Source organism: Cryptomeria japonica, chromosome 9, assembly GCF_030272615.1.
Source record: "Cryptomeria japonica chromosome 9, Sugi_1.0, whole genome shotgun sequence".
NCBI lineage: Eukaryota > Viridiplantae > Streptophyta > Pinopsida > Cupressales > Cupressaceae > Cryptomeria > Cryptomeria japonica.
Genome location: NC_081413.1, coordinates 639328711 through 639341291, shown reverse-complemented (window position 1 = coordinate 639341291; position 12581 = coordinate 639328711). Strand labels below are relative to the sequence as shown.

General features: G+C 34.1%; 1 pseudogene; it reads left to right on the top strand.

Annotated features, from left to right (window-relative positions):
* Positions 1-518: 518 nt before the first annotated feature.
* Positions 519-9062, top strand: LOC131046104 (uncharacterized; annotated as a pseudogene).
* Positions 9063-12581: the final 3519 nt, after the last annotated feature.

Sequence of the window (12581 nt, the reverse complement as noted above, 5' to 3'; positions counted from 1 at the left end):
AACATGAACAAACACTAGGAATGCACGAAGTAATATGACGTTCTCTCTCCCTTTACTTGCGAGGGAAGGATATAATCAAGGAGAGCTGAAGTAGTACACCATTGATGGGTGTTTTGAGTTTTCCTTTAATTTCCTATAATAAACAAAGACAGACGTGCAGAATTCGTTGAGCATTTGAGACATCGTTTCGAGGTTGTAGAAGATCATAACAATGTTTGAATCTTTGTATAATTGAATTTTGTCTTTTCACTTCTATAGAAATCATTTTAAGGTGCTTGGTTCATGTTTTTATGTTTTGCTTACTGAAAGTGCATAATGTCGGCATTGCTATTATTTTGGTTTTCATGATGTTAAATTGGCTAGAGTGCTTCGGTTGCAGAGCATATATACAAATTCTTATGCAGATCATATTTTGATATATAAGCCTAAGTTGTTGGGTTTAATAGGACTTTGAATTCTGTAATGATATATTTGCCTAATTTGTTGGGTTAATAGGACTTTGAATTCTGGACTTACCAATGGCGATTCCCAGAGAGCATATTGAAGAGATAAGAAGAAAAAAGTTTTCCATAGGTGGAGAGGAAAACCTCCTTACAGACGACCTTCATCATGCTGTTAGAAATCTGTCAGCAGAACTCTACACCAAGGATGTCCATTTTCTCATGGAGCTCATACAGGTAGCTTTCTGGGTGATATAATTCAAGTTGTTTCTGCTTTTAATTGACATTGCCTTTTATTTTATGTCTGCAAAAGTAAAGTTTGGGTGTGTCTGATTTGGCAGAATGTAGAAGACAATGAGTATGAACCTGATGTTGAGCCATCACTGGAATTTGTGGTTACGAGCAAAGATGTGATTGGTGTGGGTGCCCCTGCTACTCTGTTGGTGTTTAACAATGAGAAGGGCTTCACTCCCCAAAACATTGAATCCCTCTACAGTGTTGGACGATCGACCAAAAAGGGTAAAAGACAGGGAGGTTACATTGGAGAGAAAGGTACCTGCATGTGCCTTTAAAATGCACTGTTTACAGTACAATTATAGGAAGGTTTACTTTTAAAGCTTTTACTAAATGAACTAGGGAGATCATGCCTGAGAATGGTTTTTGTGCAGATTTTGTAAACATGCACTACTTTCCCTCATACTAGTTCATGTAATCATCTGATTATGTTGTTTATATGGCTCCAAATGATTCTATCGGTGCAGGTTGTGGACTGAAATCTAATTTTCTTGTATTTTTTCATAATGGATAACAAACTCGGATTCATATACTAAGTTTGCAGTTTCCCTCATATTCGTAGTTATGGATTGTAAAGGGAATATAAAGTAGTCACAGTTGCTGTAATTTAGTTGTGGATGATGGAGATTCTTAAAATGACAATACATGTTCTGTACTAAGCATATTTCCTAGTGTCTAGCAAAAACGGGGTCTTACACATTAGTAGTAACCCTATCTATTTAAGTTGAACTCCTGGAATGAGGAACTTTACGGTTATAACTCTCCATTTGGGTAAATGGTAGTTAGGACTCTCCTTGAAATGCAAGTTGAATCATATATGGGCTAGTTTTTTATCCCACCGCATTTCGATTGATTTTTATTTGCCATTGTACATTCAGTTGAGTTACATATATGAGCATGAATTGGAAATCTTCTGGTCGAAAAATTTAAGAATAATTTTGCTTCATCTCAATGATAGCTTTTGGTAGAAAATTTAAGAATAATTTTTGTTTCAGATCACGGAGTGGGATCTAAAATATTGATGAAAAATTCTTAAAAATTTTCTATCTAAAATTTTCTGATTCATTCTCATAAATTGTGGAAATACAATATTGTTTATACATCGACATACTGATCAGTGTCAAATCAAAAGAATACTTTGATTATGACTGAAATGAATGAGGCAGGCATGTCGGTCAGTCTATCAAATGACTGATCAAACAACAGGATAGCAGATTTTCCAGGAGAAAATTCTGAGAAAATCTCAAAATGATTCAATTTATTTGGTTGTGATGTAAAAATCTTTAGAGGGGTTTAGGTTGAAAAAATTAAAGAGGGAAATGAGCTAAAAGTTGATATACTGGATGATATGGAAGCTTCTTACATTTTCGTGCAATAGAAAAGTTTGAAGCTATGAGCTAAAGAGGCATTGCACATTTCAGGTTCATTGATGAAACTTTGTCAATGTATCTATCTAAGTTATTGGGTACACCCTTAAGGTCTCCCACAGTCGTATCGGGTACATCTGGGTACAGGTTCAGCTGGGGTACATCCAAGGTACGTACTTGGGTGTATCCAGGTATATCTAGGGTATCCAAAGATGCTGAGCATCAAAAAGTAACAAGAAAAAAAGGACATTTTGTGACTTCTTTTTTTCATCCAAAAATCTTAAAATGTTCTAAAAAAAATATCATTTAGTCCAATACAAAGATCATTTTGCTTTCTTCACTCTCTCTTTTTTCATTTTGGCATTTTGAAAGGCAGCTGATATATATTATATGGCATATGACATAATATTGAAATTTTGAACTATCAATGGACATTTAGTTTTAATTATGTTTTACAATTCTATATATTTATCCAAACTTACCGTACCCAAGGACTGGCATGACCCTTGTACCCATACTCATTCCTATAACTGTACTAACCATTTAATTATGAACTATCAATTGACATTTAATAGTTATCTTTATTACTACTATTTTGACATTTTATATTGATCAATGATGAAGTAGCATAATATCAAATATATTTAGTTTTACAATTCTATGTATTTATCCAAAGTACCGTACCCAAGGACTAGCATGCCCCTGGTACCCATACCCATTCCCATAACTGTACTAACCATTTAATTATGTTAGTCTAGACTCTAGAGGGGCAGGGGAGACAAACTGTGTAGCTCTTGTTTATTTGGACAAGATTTTTGGTAAAATTTGCAGGCCCTCTTCCCTTTTCTTGGCTGAATATCTGAGCTATTATGGGATATTTCAGCTATGATTGAGTCTTTTGTTTGTGTTTCTATGCTAAGCGTGGGGTTATATTGTTGTTTGGTTTCTACTTACTTCTGTTGTATGTCCATCAGTTATTTTAGAGTGAATTCACTTCAGCTAAGAGGTGTATAAATTGAGGGTTTGATAGCATGCAGTGAATTACTTTTGTAGCTTTATTATTTTAGCAGGGACGGGGATGTGAATTAATTTTGGGTGCTATTTTAGGTTTTAAATTTTTTTGTCAGGTTTTAAAGCATCTCTGTTTATTATAAGAAATTTATTATCGTATGGAGAATTATTTAACTTTGCAACACTGCTATTTTCTCATTGATTTCTATTTTATTGTTTCAAATAGTATGGAGTCTAGACATTATAGTATAGAGTCTACACATTATTTTTATTGTGTCTACACAAAAATTGCAACAAGCCAAATAAACTTATGCAGAGTAGTGATAATTGAATATATTTCTCAACTTTCATTGCCAAGAAATATAGTTGAAGTTTGTTTCTGAAGACCGATCCTGCAGGATTAGGAGGCACAGTTAGACTATTTTCGCTAAATTTAGAAGTTGTTTTTAATCACTCAAACTGGAAACAACAGTTACGTGCTTGCCAAAATTAGAGAGTTTGGGCTAAATAAGGAGATGATGACTATGGCTAGATAAGGTAGGATATTAAATTGGGTCATGTTATGATTTGGTAGGCAGGGGAATAGAGGATGGATTGGTTGTGGTATAGACTTTTGAAGTCTTTTATCTGTAAATATAAAGATTTTAAGTAGTTTTCTTGTGCAATGTGTTATACAAAATATTGAAAAATATAAAAAAAATTACCTTATGAAAAATATACAATATTTATTCAATAGTTTTATCAAATATAATTAAACTAACTTATATCTCTTACAATAATACTGACTTGTTAAGACCATTTCCAATCCCAATCTAAATTTTCTTCCATATTATTGTCTTGAGCATGAGGCATAATTGAGAGTACTTTTTATCCAAAGGCATAGCTTAGATTTCTTATATTCCATACTCAAATCTTAAAATGAAAAGTATGTGGTTGGGTATTCATAATTAGTAGGTGGTTGTTGGGATTACTTTTTTGGGATACATAATATGTAGACCTAACATCTCAGAACCAAAAAATAGATATCATAGACTATAAAAGAATCCATTTCCATTTCTTAAAATTTGAAAATATAGGATTGAATATGCTTTACTTAGAAATTATAGATTATGATAAATAATCTTCTCCTTTTTTGTTGTGTATAAAATTGAATTAAGAAATTAAAATATTTTTGTATCTCTTGTACAAGTTGTTGCTCTCACGAAGTTGATGCTTAGTATAAGACCACAGTTTTTTGTTATGAATTAAAAAATTTAAACTATATTTGAAGAATTGATTAACTTCTTTTTATAAGTAGATGTACTAGTGAATAAGAGATGTTTTTAATATGAAATATTTATTTTTAGAAATAAGTTTATTTAATAGATATTTTAAATATATTTAATAAAAAATATTAAAAAATATAAATTTCAAGCTTTTTTATTTACTTAAAAATATTTTACTTTTTAATAAAAGTGAATTTTTAAAAGGTGTCAAATCTTATACATGAGAAAGATATTATGATGAAGCCCATCAAAATAACAAGAGAAACAACTAACACAAAGACTACAATATAATAGCATACTCTTAGCAAAGGAGCTGAAAATTACAGACCTAAGGTACACAATCCATCGACTAAAAAAGATCAATTGAATCAAAGATGGTTTAAAACCAAAATACTCTAAGAAGAACTGAACTTTATCCATTGAAAAAAGTCACAATAACTTTTAGATGAAAGAGCAAAAGGGTTATTCTAGCTCGATTCTAGCAACGGCACGAGTGCAAGCGCATCCATAGAATGTTCTCCCTTATTTAAGTGTTTCTCTTAATTTTGAAGAATTGAAAGGATCGAAATGACTCACAAATATTTCCTCTTTTTATTTAAATTTTTGTTTGAAGAATCTCCACAACTCATTTGTGAAATTGAAAATACAATAGTCTTGGAATTTACCCAACTACCTACTTTCCTTAGATTCCACCCTCAAGAATCCTCCTCCAATGTTGCTTTTAGAAGGGCCTTACAATCATCATTAATTACATTGGCAAGAGATTTTCTTCCACACAATAGTTCACCACAGTTTTCCTGAGAGGTTGAGAAAGCAGAGCTTGTTCCTTTTATCTGAAAAAGAGTTGTTTCTTGTGTATAAACATTCTGACGCTGCATGACTAGCTCTATAACTGTTTCAAAATTCTAAAAATATATGTTATCTTATATAGAACTTCCAAGTTTATTTTAATTCTGTCTCAGTTTGCTTGAATGAATGGTGAAGTTTTATATTTTCTTTATAATTGCTCTGAAATGATATATCTTTTTCTTTAAAATTTCAGGAATTGGATTCAAGATCGTTTTCTTGGTAACAAATCAGCCTTACATTTTCAGCAATGGATATAAAATTCGATTCAATGAAATCCCTCCATCTGATTCTGGGATCAAAATTGGGTATATAGTTCCAGAGTGGATCGACAAACCAAATATTGAAGATCTCGAAAGGATATGTAGTAGCACTAGCCAATGCCAGGGTGAGCTTCCTAATACTGTTATAGTTCTCCCTTTACGCCCAGAGAAGGTGGAAGGAGTGAAGGACCAACTTGCTAACATTCAACCAGAAGTCATTCTGTTTATGTCCAAAATTAAAGAGACTCCGTTCGTGAAGATGGCCAACATCAAAGTCCCCGGGTGAATGCAGTCACTGTGTCCCAGGAAATAGCATTTCAGAATGTGAAGAAAGAGGGAAGTGAATCATTTATTCTCCATCTATCGGCAGAGGAAAATGGGAAAAAAAATGGAGAATGCAGCTATTACATGTGGAGGCAACGATTTCGAGTGAAATCGAACTACCGGGTGGAGGAGAGGAGACATTCGCAATTGGGTGATAACACTTGCTTTTCCCCGCGAAGATCGAGTTACCACAGGCAACAGAGTAGGTGCTGGTATTTATGCATTTCTTCCCACAGAAATAGTCACTAAATTGCCCTTCATAATTCAAGCAGAGTTTTTGTTGGCCTCCTGGAGGGAAAGTATTATTTGGGACAACAAGTGGAATCAAGGGATTCTTGACTGCATTCCCTCGGCATTTTGTGAAGCTTTTCTGTCTCTTTTGAAAAGTGTGAGGGGGGCTCATCCTTCTGCGAGATCATATTGCTTCAGGTACCTCCCTATTAATATTCCCTCTCATCTGCAACTAAGACGAATTAGGGAAGAAATCCAGCCAGGCTCAAGATAAAAGAAGTCATCTTATGTGAACCTGAAAATGCCTATTGCATGCCCATTCAAGCTCGCAAAATACTTCCAGGCTTTAGAAAAATATTAGAAGCAGCAACCGAAAAAGGCCGGGAAAAGCCCAGTGCCCTGTGGTCTACTGGATTATTCATAATACACTCGTGCCTTGACAACTCAAATTCTCTGGATTTCTTGGGAGTGGAGTATGTGTTCGATGACTGGTACTCCACATGTATTCAAAGTACCCCTGGTTGGGTTGCGAATCTCTCTGAGGATTTATATGTGCAACTCCTTTCTTTTATTGCACAACATTGGAAGAGAGGAATTCCAAGCTCTCTCGAGCTATTTCCTCTTTTTAAGTTTGACAATGGCTTCAATGGTGTGGGGTGGGCAAGTTTGTCGGATATATCTTATAAGGGAACCAAAATATACTTTTCCTCGGGGGAAAGAGATATTACATGGTTGACGAGGTGGAATAAACTGCTGGGAAGTGGTCCACATTACAAATTCATGCCAAATGCAACACAGATGACCATGAAGAGTCTGGGCTATTATGATGAACATAGATTGCGGGAATGGCTAGATCAATATGCTAAGATCACTGAACTTTCTGTTTCAAATTTTAGTAAGCAGCTTTTGGAAGAGGCAAAGGCATCTAGTAGTAAAGAATTCATAATCCGTGTGGCTCAGTTTCTTCGTTTTTCGTCTGTCAATGGTTATATGGATTCAATACAGATGATCTTTTTGTGCAAGGAATTGCCTGCAGTTAGTGATTCAGGATCCATAGTAAGTGGTTGCAAAGCCAAACTTGTGCCTGCATCTATGGGCAAGTGGCACAAGCTAATAGGAGACAATCCATGGGCTGCAGAAGGGATTGTTGCATTGTCACCTGTTTACATGAAAGCAAATGCCAGTGGACTAAGAGGGGAATGGAAAGATGAACTTGAGTTGTTTATGAGAAATGGGCTTGGAGCAGTGGACATTCCCAAGCTAATTCCTCCCAATTCTCCATTGCCTGCAGTTTCCTCTCCCATCGAAGAAGAGCAAGTTGTTCTGCTTTTAGGGTGGATTCAATATTTGACTTCCCTTCCCAACAGATTCCAAAGTAGTATCATGGAAGGAAAATGGCTAAGAACCCAGAGAGGGTATGAATCTCCAAATAAATCTTTTTTGTATGATATCTAATGGTCATCGGCTGGTGTAAAGTTAAACGACCTTTCTTTTATAGATTGTACTTTCTACAAGAGGAATATGAATGAATTCAAGAGTGCTCTCCAACGGATTGGGGTGGTTGTTGAGTTTGGAATGGGATGTGAAGTAGTTGCCAAAATAGTTCAAATTCATACAGATTTCGAAGTCATAACAAGGCTTTACAAATATCTTCACCATTTCCATTGGCGGCCTAATTCCTTGAACCCTCTCAAAATATGGATTCCACGGAGTGGTGGGCTTGCAGGCGAGTGGAAGGATTCAAAAATGGGTGTAGTCCATGATGACGATGGCCTCTTCGATGGCAGGTTACGAATCCTAGAAAGGTTTTATGAACACACTCTACTTCCCTTTTTCGCTAGCCATCTTGGTGTGTCTCTACGTCCCAGGATTGAGGACTACTGCAATTTGTGGCTGGACTGGATAATGAGTAATCATGTAGTAACTGAGCCCGAGTGCTATTCAGTTTGGAGGAATATTCTAAAGCACTGGAGAGAATACCCTTCGGCTATAAAAAGACTGTTTGGAAAGCAAGGTCTAAAGTTTCCAGCTCACACAAGCAGTGGACATATCCAATTATGTGAGCCTAATGAAACCTTTATTCCTGACGACCTTGCATTGAAAGAGTTATTAAGAAAAGCTTCTACAAAGGTCAAATTTGCTTGGCATCCTAACCCTTCAGATCCCAAAATACCATTGGACTTATTGTTGTCAATGTATGAGGATCTTGGAGCTCTAAAACTATCAGAAGCAGTAGAGAAAAAGGAGGTGTCTGTTTCAACTGTCATCTATTTGCACAGGCTTCAAACAGGAGAGGGTCTGTTCAGAAAAGATCTGTATATAATTATCCTTGGGTATCTTGCAAATCCATCCTTCAAATTGTCAGGACGTAAAAGGCATCGAATTGTGAGAGCTCTTTTGGAATCTACAGCTTATGAAGCCGTTAAACCCTTTGCAGTTACGTACACTTTGACAATAACTGAAGATGATGAGACAGAGCACATTAAAGTGGCTGCACACTCTCCTGTGCGTTGGGAAAAAGATATTAAGAGGATCTTGATACAGAAATGTGATCCACACAACCAAAAGGAAAAGATGTGGTTGGCAACTGAATTTGCTGAGGTAGTTTCAAAAGGTCTATTATCAGAACATTCAGATCTGGTTGCAGGTTTATGTGAGATGTTGAAACTTGGGTGCATCTTAGGATTTGATACTGATGTAGCCAATGATATACTCCAGCATAAAAACCTCCAAATTTTTAAAGAAGATGAGAGTTTCCTTTCGGGATTTTTTCCAATTGAAGACTCTCTTGGGTCTAGTAGAAAAGGGAGGAAAAGGTCTAGAACATCAGCTGGGCAAGCTAGGTTACCACAGAGTTTTGGGATATTAGCTGGACCAGCTAAGTCACCGCAGAATTTTGGGACATCAACTGGGCCAGCTAAGTCAGCATGGCAGTTTTCACCTGACTTTGTAGAAGGCTGGGACCTTCAGAACCATCAGATAAAGAACAGCCAGAAAGCAGTTCAGGCCTTCATCTTATGAAGATGATGGGGGATGCCTGCCTTAACATACTTATTGTTTCAGAAGTTCTGGGCGCTAATGAAAGCTGTCAAATGGTGCCATTTAAACTAGAAAATTTCCTGGTCGATGAAGTTTTAGAATTGGGGAAATGCTTTGGCAAACCTCCCTCTTCTTCTTCTTCTTCTGTCATGTTTAGCTTCATATTTGTAATTTAATTAGAAGTGATGATTAGATTATATTCCCATTTAAATATATGGTCTTACTTTACAATGATTTTATTTACTATATACATATATAGTACATGAAATTTTTATTTTTCAATAGTAATACATAAGGCATAAAACATGTCTAGTTTTTCAAAAAGAATCAAAATAAATTAAATATCATTTTTATGTTTATTAGAGTACTTAATTATAAATAATAAGTAGATAAGGAAAAATATAGATGCTATCTATTTTAACATATATTAAAAAAATAAAAAATAAAATAAAACAAATGTCTTTACCAAATAATAAATAAATTATATAGATAAATAAAATGTATATTTTCATGTATATAGTAAATATAATAATTTTCTAATGTTTTTTCTTTTAGAATTTTAATTTTAAGAAGAAAATATATTTCATAGTTGTTCTTATTTTTATGTAAAAATTTAAAAATAATTAAATATTAGTTAGATTTTAAACTTAAGCTTTATATTTTTATAAGATAGAAAATGATTTTTATTTATTTATTTATTAAGATTTATTTAAATTTTAAGAATATGAATCTAAGATGTAAGGTTTAATTGAAAAATATGATAGTATGTTTTTTTCTTAAAAGGCATATGTCGTGTCATGTGCAACAAATTGATTGTTTTTTAGATATTCTTAATTGTAATATAATTTGGAGTACAATGGGAGATTATTATTTCATTACCATGCATGAATATATTTATTGTCCAACTTGCACTAAAATTTACTTAGCAAAATTTGTTGTAAGGATATTCAATGTTAATCTTAGAGGTGTCAAGGTGTAAGAAGGTCTATGGTTTTGTTATCGAGAAAGGTTACATTGTTAAGATTGATGCCCCACACCTACTTAATGTATGCCTAGTTCAAATTTGAGGTTCAACTAAGGTAAGTACTCTATATGAAAATATAACACATAACAATGGTTTTATTGTCTACATAGATTGAGTCTAGATATCTATTGTGTGTCATTTTTGGATTCAACTATGTAAGATTTGTTTTTCATCAATATTTAGGACCACACTTAGGATAAAAGAGAGTTGGATAATGGTTGTTTTGTAGACCAAGACAGGTTAAAATGAGAGGGGAAGGGGGAAGGTTGCACATGATTCAAGACAGAAACCAACATTTGAAAAATAAAATAGAAAAACTAAAAATAGAACAAAGGGAAGAAAAACCAAAATGAAAGGAAGGAGGGCAAGTAACAAATTAAGAATCTGAATGCAAAATTAGGAGAAACATAAGACTAGATAAGATTGAAAAAGGATCACGTTGTGAGTAGAAGAAATTATTTATAGGTCCATAAACATAAAGTGAGGGAAATAATTGAAAAACATCTAAAAGTTTAAATATAACCTATCAATAAATTTAATATAAAAAAAATTAAAGATGAAATAAATCTATATAAAAAGATTGTATTTAATGTGTACCTATCTATATAAAAAAAGATTGTTCATCTTAACTACATATGAATATAGAGACTAATCTACATATAGGTATCACAAGTAATTTTTTTTAAATATTAAAGAAAAAATTGGCTATGGAGGGTGTTTAAACCTCCCCGCCCCCATCACCATCCTTATTAAAGGGGATGCAGCCTAAGGGTTTCTACCCTTAGCACAATGTAGATCATAGATAGTGGGTGGTCCCTTGGGTACTACACTCCTTTATGGAGTGGGGCTTGAAGGGTTTCCTACCCTACCATGATAAGGTTATAACTACTTGCATAATGCCTAGAGTCAATTTTTATAAATAATAATTTATAAAACCAAAAAAAGCTTTCTATGTATATTTTTTTAATATTTAAAAAAATTGTACTAGACTTTTGTGGTATTCACTACATAAAAATATAAGAAAAATATGTTTTCTAATAACTTGCATAGAAATCAAGATAACATATTAATAGCAGTTGTACGGTCATTTGAACTAGATAGTGGTAGTCCAGTCAATCCAAAAAAAGCTTAACGTTTTTCATCACCAAACCCTATTGTGTCATATTTGAAAATAGGAGCTTTTGGCCTTTTGAGCACACACAACTATGTGGTTCAATTCACTTAGGAGACATCAAGTAAAAGTCCTTAACCAAAACCCTTAAAAAATAAGAAAAGGTTTGTTGATTCAAAGATTTGACACTGTAGGGTCTCAAATCAACAAATTGGATAGGTTCTAAGGAAATGCCAACTCCTATGATCAAACCCTCCAATTGACTTGGCCAACTTATAGAGTGAACCTATTTGGTATTAACTCTCTCACTTCAGGCTCTGCAAGACCTAGGCGGGTATACATATTCACTAGTGGCTTTTGATGACTAGTGTCGTTTATAGCAAATTGAGTATCTTGATCTACCTTCCTCCTATCTCGGAATGGCATAAGTTCCTAGGATAGAGATATAGCATATGAGTTCAAGATTGTTGTTGTGGAAGCTATTCGATTTATGTGTGTATATTATTGCTAATCTACTCTATATTTCCTACTCGGCTACTCCTATTGCTTTAAAGTAAAATGTGAACTGATATGATGATAAATTATTTTTTATAGATGACCAGTGCCTTCTTTGTTGTTTGGGCTACAGAGTCTTTATAATTCTTTAGGACTTAATGTGTAAACTTATGAGACAGTTTTTAAACCCATCCCTTTTGGAAATTCTGTCAGTTACTATTTCTTATGAGCTCCACTTTGATGTTTCTATTGTAAATCACTTGAATGAATTTAACCCTAACTTTTAAGAGACCATCCAAGGAAGAATTACAGGGAACAATTACAATTCACAAGTAAATCCTTTTGATCCAAATCTACAATATGAAACACAAAACTTCACTAGAAGAACACAAATAACCTTATCTCCTTTAGATAATATCACAAGCAACTGCCTGCAGAAAATGCAGTAATCCACAGCACATATGCAAAAGAGAACAACTGGTTGTATTATATATTCATCAAAATGGTACAATGGTGAGCCTAAGGCTATAATCTATTTTTCGATCTCTTTGAATATTACAAAAGTTCCCTCATTTATATGAGAGTATACAATTTCACCAAAAGGTGTGATTGTTTAGTATGTAACTACTAACTAGTGCTTTTGTTAACAAACTAAAAGATAAGCAAATTTAACATCCCCACATGTTCTATGTATGTGTCATCTTGACCTAATGGCACTAAAGACCCTGCATTTCGAGGCCTGTGTATGGGGAGTCTCCATGTTTTGTAAATGTGTTCTATATTAAAGTATTCATTTGTCAATTTCTTGAGGTCAATTGGTTCCTCAAACCCCCAATCTAACTCAAACACGGTATCAATAACCTCCCTTGTA